This window comes from Palaemon carinicauda, chromosome 17, assembly GCF_036898095.1.
Source record: "Palaemon carinicauda isolate YSFRI2023 chromosome 17, ASM3689809v2, whole genome shotgun sequence".
Taxonomy (NCBI): Eukaryota; Metazoa; Arthropoda; class Malacostraca; order Decapoda; family Palaemonidae; genus Palaemon; species Palaemon carinicauda.
The window spans coordinates 131,696,112-131,707,799 of NC_090741.1; the positions used below are offsets into that span (position 1 = coordinate 131,696,112).

Consider the following 11,688-nt stretch of genomic DNA (forward strand, 5'->3'; position numbering starts at 1 on the left):
CTGCCTGTCGGAAAGAAAATAGGTCCTGTGAATCGGCTTTTATTCGTGCTGGATCATCAATAGTCACAAAAATTCTCCAAGAGCAGTCTCTTACAAAATCATTGAATTTATAGGATCATCATCATATAGGGGGGAGACAAACAACACAGTCTACGGGGAATAAAAAGAAAGCAAAAAAAAAATCAGAACGAGTCACATCATGCAATGAAAAAAAAAAACACTAGTACATTCCTGGCAAACTACACTGTCGAACAATAATCAAATATAAATATTTTGATTTTGCTTTGCTCAGTCACTCTGAATAAAGATAATACTAACTCTTAATGATACGCAAAACACTTCCAATGAACGTAAAGCATAAGAATATCAAGCATACGGGGAAGAAATACCTCCTGATACCGTCAATCAACTAGAATATTCCCCCGAGACACCCATTACTGTCTTAACCTATTCTGACAAAACAAAAAATGTAAACAATATCAGATATATCAATAGTCTTTCTTACTAAATACTGTCATTAAACTAACTACATCTCGCTCAATTGATTGATTAAATATAAAATACTTTCTGGTCCCGAAATGGCATTGGTTATTGATACCAATTCTCTCTCCCTCAGAATTGGCCAACAACGAAAAGCAAATTAAACAAAAATAAGCATCTACATCTTCGTCGTATTTGTGAGAGTCAGTAGGTTAAGCTAAAGTAAAGCAAATGTTTCACACATGATCCAACACTGTAACGGTATCTCTCTTTTGTTTTGCATCTCTTGCTCTCCCCGCACTGATAACAGAATTTGTTCAAGTTTGCCTTTGCATGCAATAGTTTGTTTGAAATTTTGTGACATTCTTGCTTGGAACTTCTTGCATGTATAGCCGATATCTGTTAAATAAAAATTAGTTTTATTCATCTCGCCTCTCTGTTATAATCTATCAGCAACTTCGCACAATTGGTAACCAGTGGAGGACAAGCTTCCTCCCGCCTTCCCCCTCACTGCATAGTCCTTATGTTTGGTGATGCAGCCTTTTGAACGTAACTCTTCTATGCCCGATACATCTATGAAACTACCGCCCTTCGTCAGTACAGAGGCATTTGCCTGGTTTCAACGCACCGAGGTTCAGTTTCGCATCAAAGGCATGATCTGCTCAACCATCAACACAGACTATGTTCTCGTGGCCATTCCCGAGGACACTTTCCCGGAAATCTCCTGTTGGCTATGCCCTCAAGGGCACATACCGATAACATACGATGCCCCTAAAACCTACCTCTTGGAGCAATACTCACCCTTGCCAGTCACCCATATAAATCAGCCAAAAGGGTTCGCTCATTATCAGCAAAAGAACCAATATCGTTTGCCTGTAACCTGCAGGAAACGGCTCTCCTCGGGAAGTGAGTCTACTTTGTGCTCCTTGGGTATGACGCTTAGAAGAACCTTTACGCGAGGCCATCCTCAATGTCGATATTTTGCCTGTGAAGGAACAGATAAAGAGAGTTCATGCCCTTATGAACAAACACTTCACCACTTTCAAGACCTCCATCAACGTCTCATTTCCCGACGAAGAAAGCTGACGAGAATGCGGTAGGACTCGACGCCATACCTATGATGTGCCGAAGTGGCTACACCACCCACACATGCCACACCTTACTCACACCCAAATCAACAACCTCTCCAGCCACGTAATAATAGAATTTTTTCGCGTTACGAAGTATAGCGAAAAATAATTGTCCTAACGACATGTAAGCAGATCTTAAGTGTCTTGTTACTTAAGTTCAGTTGTTATGTAGGCAGTGGCCAATGAGAATTTAGTGTTGGGTGAAACGTATTCGATGTTTGAAGAGGTATTTAGTAAGTGGTCACTTTCTAGCGCACGCTAGCCCGAGGAAGTCGAATTTATTAGCCAGGACGCCAGGCAGGGTCAAATACAGCTTCAGATGTGAATAATGTTTTCACGCTAGCAATCAGAATGCTGAAACCGTTTCAAGAAGTGATGGACAATCTATTATCCGATTTCCAGCAGAATATTCAACAAGTATCCGCACCTCATTAAAGTATGATGGAAAACCATTCGAATGAGCATCGCGTTATTTTGAGGAAACTGATACGAAAATGTTAGCATTAGATGCGATTGTTTATCAACTTGGAGGACAAGGAACATCTAAAACTGCTGCAGAAACGAGTTAGTACGCAGAGAGCAGCATCGCCGAAAGTGTCAAGCTAGTTAAAGATCGAGGGAAAGTGTGGATTCATATCAACTTTGATAGAAGAGGTCTAGAGCTCAATAAAGGCCGAGAGTTGACATTGGAGCCGGGAATGTACCAAGAAAGACGTCGAAAAGATAAGTGAAAATATAGCTGTTTTTATTTTGTATACTTAGCAGTTGGTACAAGGATATTGGAACATTGTGTTTATTTTATTTTATTGTTTTTAATCGCCTGTTGGTTGTTGTTATTCACAATACATTGAACAGAACTAGATTGGGTCCGGTAAGATGGTCATTGACGTCTAAAAGGGCGATCACAAAATTCCATTTCAAAACCTTTACTGTGGTTGTTGGATTGGGTAACAATAGGTCAGAAAGGGACGAATCAGAATTTATTAAAAGAGAATGGGTGACACTGGTATCAGAAAAACTAAGAAATAATTCCTTTGACGGTGACCAAGAATGGAAATGGTAAGCAAAGGCTGGTTTTTATTACAAACGTTTTAAGGATTTAATCAGTCTACAGTCTGCTTATCGCATAGAAATCTATTAAAACGTTGCCAATATCTTTCTCATTGGGGAAAAATTTAAAAAGTTTTTATAATGGATTATCTTTAGATATTTTTGAAAGCGGCGGTACATCTTTACTAAAGTTCTTAAGTCTGTTAGATATTGGAGATCTAAGAAAGTGAAGATTGAAGTATCTTTAGATGATGGCATAGCTGCGGATGGTTGTTTTGAAGGGGCATTGGATGCTAGCTATTTACTTTAAAAGCTTCAAGATTTGGATTTATTTACAAGAAAGTATAATTGGTTTTCAGAGTCTAAATTGTATTTGGAAAGGTTTACAGTGGACGAATTCTGAAGGCAAATTTCGTAACTACAGTATTAGGATAAACTATGTCGTTAAAGACCTTGTTTAGATGACAAACCTTCTGAATTAACAAAAACGTTATTTTAACGAATATCTTTTGGACAGAATTGTCTGTTACATAATTTCCACGAAATTTGTCGTGAGAGGTATTATAAAAATGAAAACGATAAAGTATTTCTGTATTTTTACATATTGAGCAAAGCTAGTTGAGAACTTAATGGAGAAATATCAGATGCTCTTCTTGAGATCACGTTTTGACGCAGAAATTCATTCTTTTTATTTTGGTCGTTACTTTAACTATATACTTGCATCAGACTTATTTAACCTATTACTTCATTTTGACGCCTAAGATGTAGGCAGTTTATCACTATATTGTGACGCCTAAGATGTAGGCAGTTTCTCACTATATTGTGACGCCTAAGGTGTAGGCAGTTTATCACTATATTGTGACGCCTAAGATGTAGGCAGTTTATCACTATATTGTGACGCCTCAGATGTACTGTAGCAGCTTAGCACTATATTGTGATGCCTCAGATGTAGGCAGTTTAGCACTATATTGTGACGCCTCAAGATGTAGGCAGTTTGGCACTATATTGTGACGCCTCAGATGTAGGCAGTTTAGCACTATATTGTGACGCCTCAGGTGTAGGCAGTTTATCACTCTATTGTGACGCCTAAGATGTAGGCAGTTAATTACTATATTGTGACGCATCAGATGTAGGCAATTTATCACATTGCGAAGCCTCGGATGTAGGCAATCTTATAAATATATTGCGACGCCTCATAGGAAATTTACCGCTATATTGCGACGCTTCAGACATAGGAAATTTACTGCTATATTGTGACTCCTCAGATTTAATAGTTATATTGTGACACCTCTGGTGTTGGGAAATTTATATGTTGTGACACCTCAGTAGTACGTTTGGAGTAATTCTGAAGTTTTTAGCGATGAATACAGCGAATTTTTTTTATCATGAAAAGTGGTTGGAAACTGGACAGCAAATGAATCTTTAAAATTAAACATGAAGAAGCAGGAGGCAGTCGACAGAATTATGTAAAGTACTTTGGCAATGTTTGAACGTTGTTCCAGATAAAAAAATTTCGATTTTAATGCAAGTAGGTAGCAAAAAGCCAGATTTGGAAATCATAGAAAACCAAAGAATTTAAACTTGTACTGAATACACTGTTCAGGTCATCAATGTATGTAAGCCCAGAAAGAGTACAAAAGAGCGGATTTTTTGAAGTGTTGTCAACTAACATGGATGAATGGTCAATTCTTGCTTACATTTTTCAGAGTTATGGACTTGTGAGAGTTATTCATAATTTAGACTGTTTTGCTACTTTTAAAAATATGTTGAGGTTTTTAATCTCTAATATTGGTGTCCCGGTACAGAGGGAATTGATGCTTTAACTTGGTTTGGTGCTTTATACCAAAGGTTATTAATAAAATGAAGGTAAAAACTAAGTAGAATATTCCAGAGTGAAAGTCCTCTCCATCTTGACTGTTGATATTATCGAGGGAAACTTTACTGTTAAACTTTGAGTGTTTACGTAACAAAAGGTTTATTACACACGGCAAAGATAAAAAAAAAAATAAATGGGAAATTTTTCGCTGAAATTTAACTTTGATATAGAAGGTAAAGTTTTTTGAAATTATAAGTATATATGTACAATGTTTTATTTTTGGAATCTGCTTTCCAGGATCGTGAATGCAATGAAATGCCAGCAGTCGTCTTTAACGGTGGCATCTAATTTGGACAGGAAATTGGGGGACCTCAGTTTTCATGGGTATCTTCTATCATCGATGAATGACAGCACCGACAAGGCCTACAAAATTGTCTTTCAACAAAGAGAAACTTACAATAATGGTCACGAGCAAAACGAAATGCCATTGTATGTTGCTTGATTTATGACTCTTTTATTAGATTCCGGTGCTTTAGTAATCTCCAGTGATCAAGCTACTTATGCCATAACGTGCATGCATGAAATGAGGGGTTACATAGATCCAACGGAAAATTCACTTGTTAAATCTTTGCAAGCACCTGTGAAACATTAAGCTGGTAGATCGGTGCATACAAAGGATCTTTTTAATAATATGGTGTTGCAGAATCTGTGCGGATTATATTTTCCTATATTGAAAAGCTTCTTTATTATTTTGATAGATCATTAAAGTTTTCTTATCTGAGATTTGGGGAATTAAGTTTATTGTAATTTGAAGATTTCTTAGTTGAACAGAAAAAAATGAAAATTCACCAATACTGCGAAGTTTTTTATATCGGAAGTTGTCACAAATGCTTTTCCATATTTGATGTATTTTGCTTGATACAGAGGAAGCTGGAATGATTTTGTCCTTTGATCGATTTATCTTTAAGAAGTTTTTCAAAAGCTCCTGTAATGTAACCAAACAGAATTTTTTGTTAAAACTGTGGCTACAAGTTCAAACATCGCAAACGATAACGTCAATGATAGGTGTCTTCATAGACATGAGTGTTGGTAGTCTGTTTCAAGTAAACATTTTTGTCAAAGGCTTCAAAAAGAGGTTAAATGTGTAAATCATTCAATCGGAACATTTATTTCTTTCTCTCCATTTCTTTCCTTCTCTCCCTTTCTTTGGTATTATCTAGGGTCAACCTGCACGGTGCGCTATAATGCAATTTAATGTTTTATTATGTTTATACCTGTAGAGAATGCGGAGTGAAGTGAGGACTAGAATTTTTTCGCGTTACGAAGTATAGCGAAAAATAATTGTCCTAACGACATGTAAGCAGATCTTAAGTGTCTTGTTACTTAAGTTCAGTTGTTATGTAGGCAGTGGCTAATGAGAATTTAGTGTTGGGTGAAACGTAATCGATGTTTGAAGAGGTATTTAGTAAGTGGTCACTTTCTAGCGCACGCTAGCCCGAGGAAGTCGAATTTATTATTAATATTATTATCATGATTATTTATTAGTAGTACAAGAGTGAGGTTCCACCACTCAAATTTGGCTTGCTCTGCATTATTGCCGTGGATACACAGGTTTCCATAGTTTTTTCAAAACTTGAGATTTTGTTTTTTATCTATGGTTTTTCCTGGGCGGCAGAGGAGGCTTATATGTTAATTTGAAAGTTTGTTCATTTTGTTTTAAATATGCACTGCTATATCAGTACAGAAGTTATTCGAATATGTGATGTTACATCTATATTGTGTTTCAAAAGTATGATTCATTGAAAAAATAAACCTGGCGTCAACCGGCACGGTGCGCTATAATGCAATTTAATGTTTTATTATGTTTATACCTGTAGAGAATGCGGAGTGAAGTGAGGACCTCCCATTGGCCGCAGTTAAACTTCTACCACACTCTACACCGGACTGTGTGAACGGTTGTCAGTGGTAAAAAAAAACCCGTAAGTAGGCCATCGCTTTTGGTGTAGATCACTCATATCACTAATCTTAATTTTACATGATATAGGTATAGACATACACACACACACACACACACATATATATATAATATATAATATATATATATATATATATATATATATATATATATATATATATATATATATATATATATATATATATATATATATATATATATATACGCATATACAGTATATGCATGCATATACACACACACACACACACACACACACACATATATATATATATATATATATATATATATATATATATATATATATATATATATATATATATATATATATATATATATATATATATATATATATATATATATATATATTCAAATAAGCCATATATATTTTTGATATATTAATGTCTGGATTCTCTTAACGACCTCGGGATCAGAGCCCCAGGCGAAATCTCACAAAGACAAGAGCTTGGCTCCGGCCGGGAATCGAACCCTGGTCGGCAAGCTTATATAGACAGTGACTAACCCATTCGGCCACGAAGGAAGATAAAAGTCAATGCCAATTCTACTATACTTATACCTGTCGAATTCAGGTATTTTGTACTTAGAATTGAAATCAACCCATCTTCACCATCGTAGCTAATTGGTAGTTTGTTACTTGGCATTCAATTAATGATAAATTTTGCACATTTTTACGTGTTTTTCATATTCAAATAAGCCATATATATTTTTGATATATTAATGTCTGGATTCTCTTAACGACCTCGGGATCAGAGCCCCAGGCGAAATCTCACAAAGACAAGAGCTTGGCTCCGGCCGGGAATCGAACCCTGGTCGGCAAGCTTATATAGACAGTGACTAACCCATTCGGCCACGAAGGAAGATAAAAGTCAATGCCAATTCTACTATACTTATACCTGTCGAATTCAGGTATTTTGTACTTAGAATTGAAATCAACCCATCTTCACCATCGTAGCTAATTGGTAGTTTATTACTTGGCATTCAATTAATGATAAATTTTGCACATTTTTACGTGTTTTTCATATTCAAATAAGCCATATATATTTTTGATATATTAATGTCTGGATTCTCTTAACGACCTCGGGATCAGAGCCCCAGGCGAAATCTCACAAAGACAAGAGCTTGGCTCCGGCCGGGAATCGAACCCTGGTCGGCAAGCTTATATAGACAGTGACTAACCCATTCGGCCACGAAGGAAGATAAAAGTCAATGACAATTCTACTATACTTATACCTGTCGAATTCAGGTATTTTGTACTTAGAATTGAAATCAACCCATCTTCACCATCGTAGCTAATTGGTAGTTTGTTACTTGGCATTCAATTAATGATAAATTTTGCACATTTTTACGTGTTTTTCATATTCAAATAAGCCATATATATTTTTGATATATTAATGTCTGGATTCTCTTAACGACCTCGGGATCAGAGCCCCAGGCGAAATCTCACAAAGACAAGAGCTTGGCTCCGGCCGGGAATCGAACCCTGGTCGGCAAGCTTATATAGACAGTGACTAACCCATTCGGCCACGAAGGAAGATAAAAGTCAATGACAATTCTACTATACTTATACCTGTCGAATTCTTTGTGAGATTTCGCCTGGGGCTCTGATCCCGAGGTCGTTAAGAGAATCCAGACATTAATATATCAAAAATATATATGGCTTATTTGAATATGAAAAACACGTAAAAATGTGCAAAATTTATCATTAATTGAATGCCAAGTAACAAACTACCAATTAGCTACGATGGTGAAGATGGGTTGATTTCAATTCTAAGTACAAAATACCTGAATTTGACAGGTATAAGTATAGTAGAATTGTCATTGACTTTTATCTTCCTTCGTGGCCGAATGGGTTAGTCACTGTCTATATAAGCTTGCCGACCAGGGTTCGATTCCCGGCCGGAGCCAAGCTCTTGTCTTTGTGAGATTTCGCCTGGGGCTCTGACCCCGAGGTCGTTAAGAGAATCCAGACATTAATATATCAAAAATATATATGGCTTATTTGAATATGAAAAACACGTAAAAATGTGCAAAATTTATCATTAATTGAATGCCAAGTAACAAACTACCAATTAGCTACGATGGTGAAGATGGGTTGATTTCAATTCTAAGTACAAAATACCTGAATTCGACAGGTATAAGTATAGTAGAATTGTCATTGACTTTTATCTTCCTTCGTGGCCGAATGGGTTAGTCACTGTCTATATAAGCTTGCCGACCAGGGTTCGATTCCCGGCCGGAGCCAAGCTCTTGTCTTTGTGAGATTTCGCCTGGGGCTCTGATCCCGAGGTCGTTAAGAGAATCCAGACATTAATATATCAAAAATATATATGGCTTATTTGAATATGAAAAACACGTAAAAATGTGCAAAATTTATCATTAATTGAATGCCAAGTAACAAACTACCAATTAGCTACGATGGTGAAGATGGGTTGATTTCAATTCTAAGTACAAAATACCTGAATTCGACAGGTATAAGTATAGTAGAATTGTCATTGACTTTTATCTTCCTTCGTGGCCGAATGGGTTAGTCACTGTCTATATAAGCTTGCCGACCAGGGTTCGATTCCCGGCTGGAGCCAAGCTCTTGTCTTTGTGAGATTTCGCCTGGGGCTCTGACCCCGAGGTCGTTAAGAGAATCCAGACATTAATATATCAAAAATATATATGGCTTATTTGAATATGAAAAACACGTAAAAATGTGCAAAATTTATCATTAATTGAATGCCAAGTAACAAACTACCAATTAGCTACGATGGTGAAGATGGGTTGATTTCAATTCTAAGTACAAAATACCTGAATTCGACAGGTATAAGTATAGTAGAATTGTCATTGACTTTTATCTTCCTTCGTGGCCGAATGGGTTAGTCACTGTCTATATAAGCTTGCCGACCAGGGTTCGATTCCCGGCCGGAGCCAAGCTCTTGTCTTTGTGAGATTTCGCCTGGGGCTCTGATCCCGAGGTCGTTAAGAGAATCCAGACATTAATATATCAAAAATATATATGGCTTATTTGAATATGAAAAACACGTAAAAATGTGCAAAATTTATCATTAATTGAATGCCAAGTAACAAACTACCAATTAGCTACGATGGTGAAGATGGGTTGATTTCAATTCTAAGTACAAAATACCTGAATTCGACAGGTATAAGTATAGTAGAATTGTCATTGACTTTTATCTTCCTTCGTGGCCGAATGGGTTAGTCACTGTCTATATAAGCTTGCCGACCAGGGTTCGATTCCCGGCCGGAGCCAAGCTCTTGTCTTTGTGAGATTTCGCCTGGGGCTCTGATCCCGAGGTCGTTAAGAGAATCCAGACATTAATATATCAAAAATATATATGGCTTATTTGAATATGAAAAACACGTAAAAATGTGCAAAATTTATCATTAATTGAATGCCAAGTAACAAACTACCAATTAGCTACGATGGTGAAGATGGGTTGATTTCAATTCTAAGTACAAAATACCTGAATTCGACAGGTATAAGTATAGTAGAATTGTCATTGACTTTTATCTTCCTTCGTGGCCGAATGGGTTAGTCACTGTCTATATAAGCTTGCCGACCAGGGTTCGATTCCCGGCCGGAGCCAAGCTCTTGTCTTTGTGAGATTTCGCCTGGGGCTCTGATCCCGAGGTCGTTAAGAGAATCCAGACATTAATATATCAAAAATATATATGGCTTATTTGAATATGAAAAACACGTAAAAATGTGCAAAATTTATCATTAATTGAATGCCAAGTAACAAACTACCAATTAGCTACGATGGTGAAGATGGGTTGATTTCAATTCTAAGTACAAAATACCTGAATTCGACAGGTATAAGTATAGTAGAATTGTCATTGACTTTTATCTTCCTTCGTGGCCGAATGGGTTAGTCACTGTCTATATAAGCTTGCCGACCAGGGTTCGATTCCCGGCCGGAGCCAAGCTCTTGTCTTTGTGAGATTTCGCCTGGGGCTCTGATCCCGAGGTCGTTAAGAGAATCCAGACATTAATATATCAAAAATATATATGGCTTATTTGAATATGAAAAACACGTAAAAATGTGCAAAATTTATCATTAATTGAATGCCAAGTAACAAACTACCAATTAGCTACGATGGTGAAGATGGGTTGATTTCAATTCTAAGTACAAAATACCTGAATTCGACAGGTATAAGTATAGTAGAATTGTCATTGACTTTTATCTTCCTTCGTGGCCGAATGGGTTAGTCACTGTCTATATAAGCTTGCCGACCAGGGTTCGATTCCCGGCCGGAGCCAAGCTCTTGTCTTTGTGAGATTTCGCCTGGGGCTCTGATCCCGAGGTCGTTAAGAGAATCCAGACATTAATATATCAAAAATATATATGGCTTATTTGAATATGAAAAACACGTAAAAATGTGCAAAATTTATCATTAATTGAATGCCAAGTAACAAACTACCAATTAGCTACGATGGTGAAGATGGGTTGATTTCAATTCTAAGTACAAAATACCTGAATTCGACAGGTATAAGTATAGTAGAATTGTCATTGACTTTTATCTTCCTTCGTGGCCGAATGGGTTAGTCACTGTCTATATAAGCTTGCCGACCAGGGTTCGATTCCCGGCCGGAGCCAAGCTCTTGTCTTTGTGAGATTTCGCCTGGGGCTCTGATCCCGAGGTCGTTAAGAGAATCCAGACATTAATATATCAAAAATATATATGGCTTATTTGAATATGAAAAACACGTAAAAATGTGCAAAATTTATCATTAATTGAATGCCAAGTAACAAACTACCAATTAGCTACGATGGTGAAGATGGGTTGATTTCAATTCTAAGTACAAAATACCTGAATTCGACAGGTATAAGTATAGTAGAATTGTCATTGACTTTTATCTTCCTTCGTGGCCGAATGGGTTAGTCACTGTCTATATAAGCTTGCCGACCAGGGTTCGATTCCCGGCCGGAGCCAAGCTCTTGTCTTTGTGAGATTTCGCCTGGGGCTCTGATCCCGAGGTCGTTAAGAGAATCCAGACATTAATATATCAAAAATATATATGGCTTATTTGAATATGAAAAACACGTAAAAATGTGCAAAATTTATCATATATATATATATATATATATATATATATATATATATATATATATATATATATATATTATATATATATATATGTGTGTGTGTGTGTGTGTTTATGATCCTTTCAATATTAGTGTAGTAATCATTACCTATCATACATTTATCTCCAG

At 36.6% G+C, this 11,688-nt stretch overlaps 1 long non-coding RNA gene across 1 annotated transcript; it reads left to right on the plus strand.

Moving 5' to 3' along the window:
* Positions 1–1,682: 1,682 nt before the first annotated feature.
* Positions 1,683–6,323, plus strand: LOC137656174 (uncharacterized). Its single transcript, XR_011046964.1, has 2 exons — positions 1,683–3,615; positions 3,690–6,323. It is a non-coding gene; the product is annotated as an uncharacterized lncRNA (long non-coding RNA).
* The last annotated feature ends 5,365 nt before the right edge of the window (positions 6,324–11,688 follow it).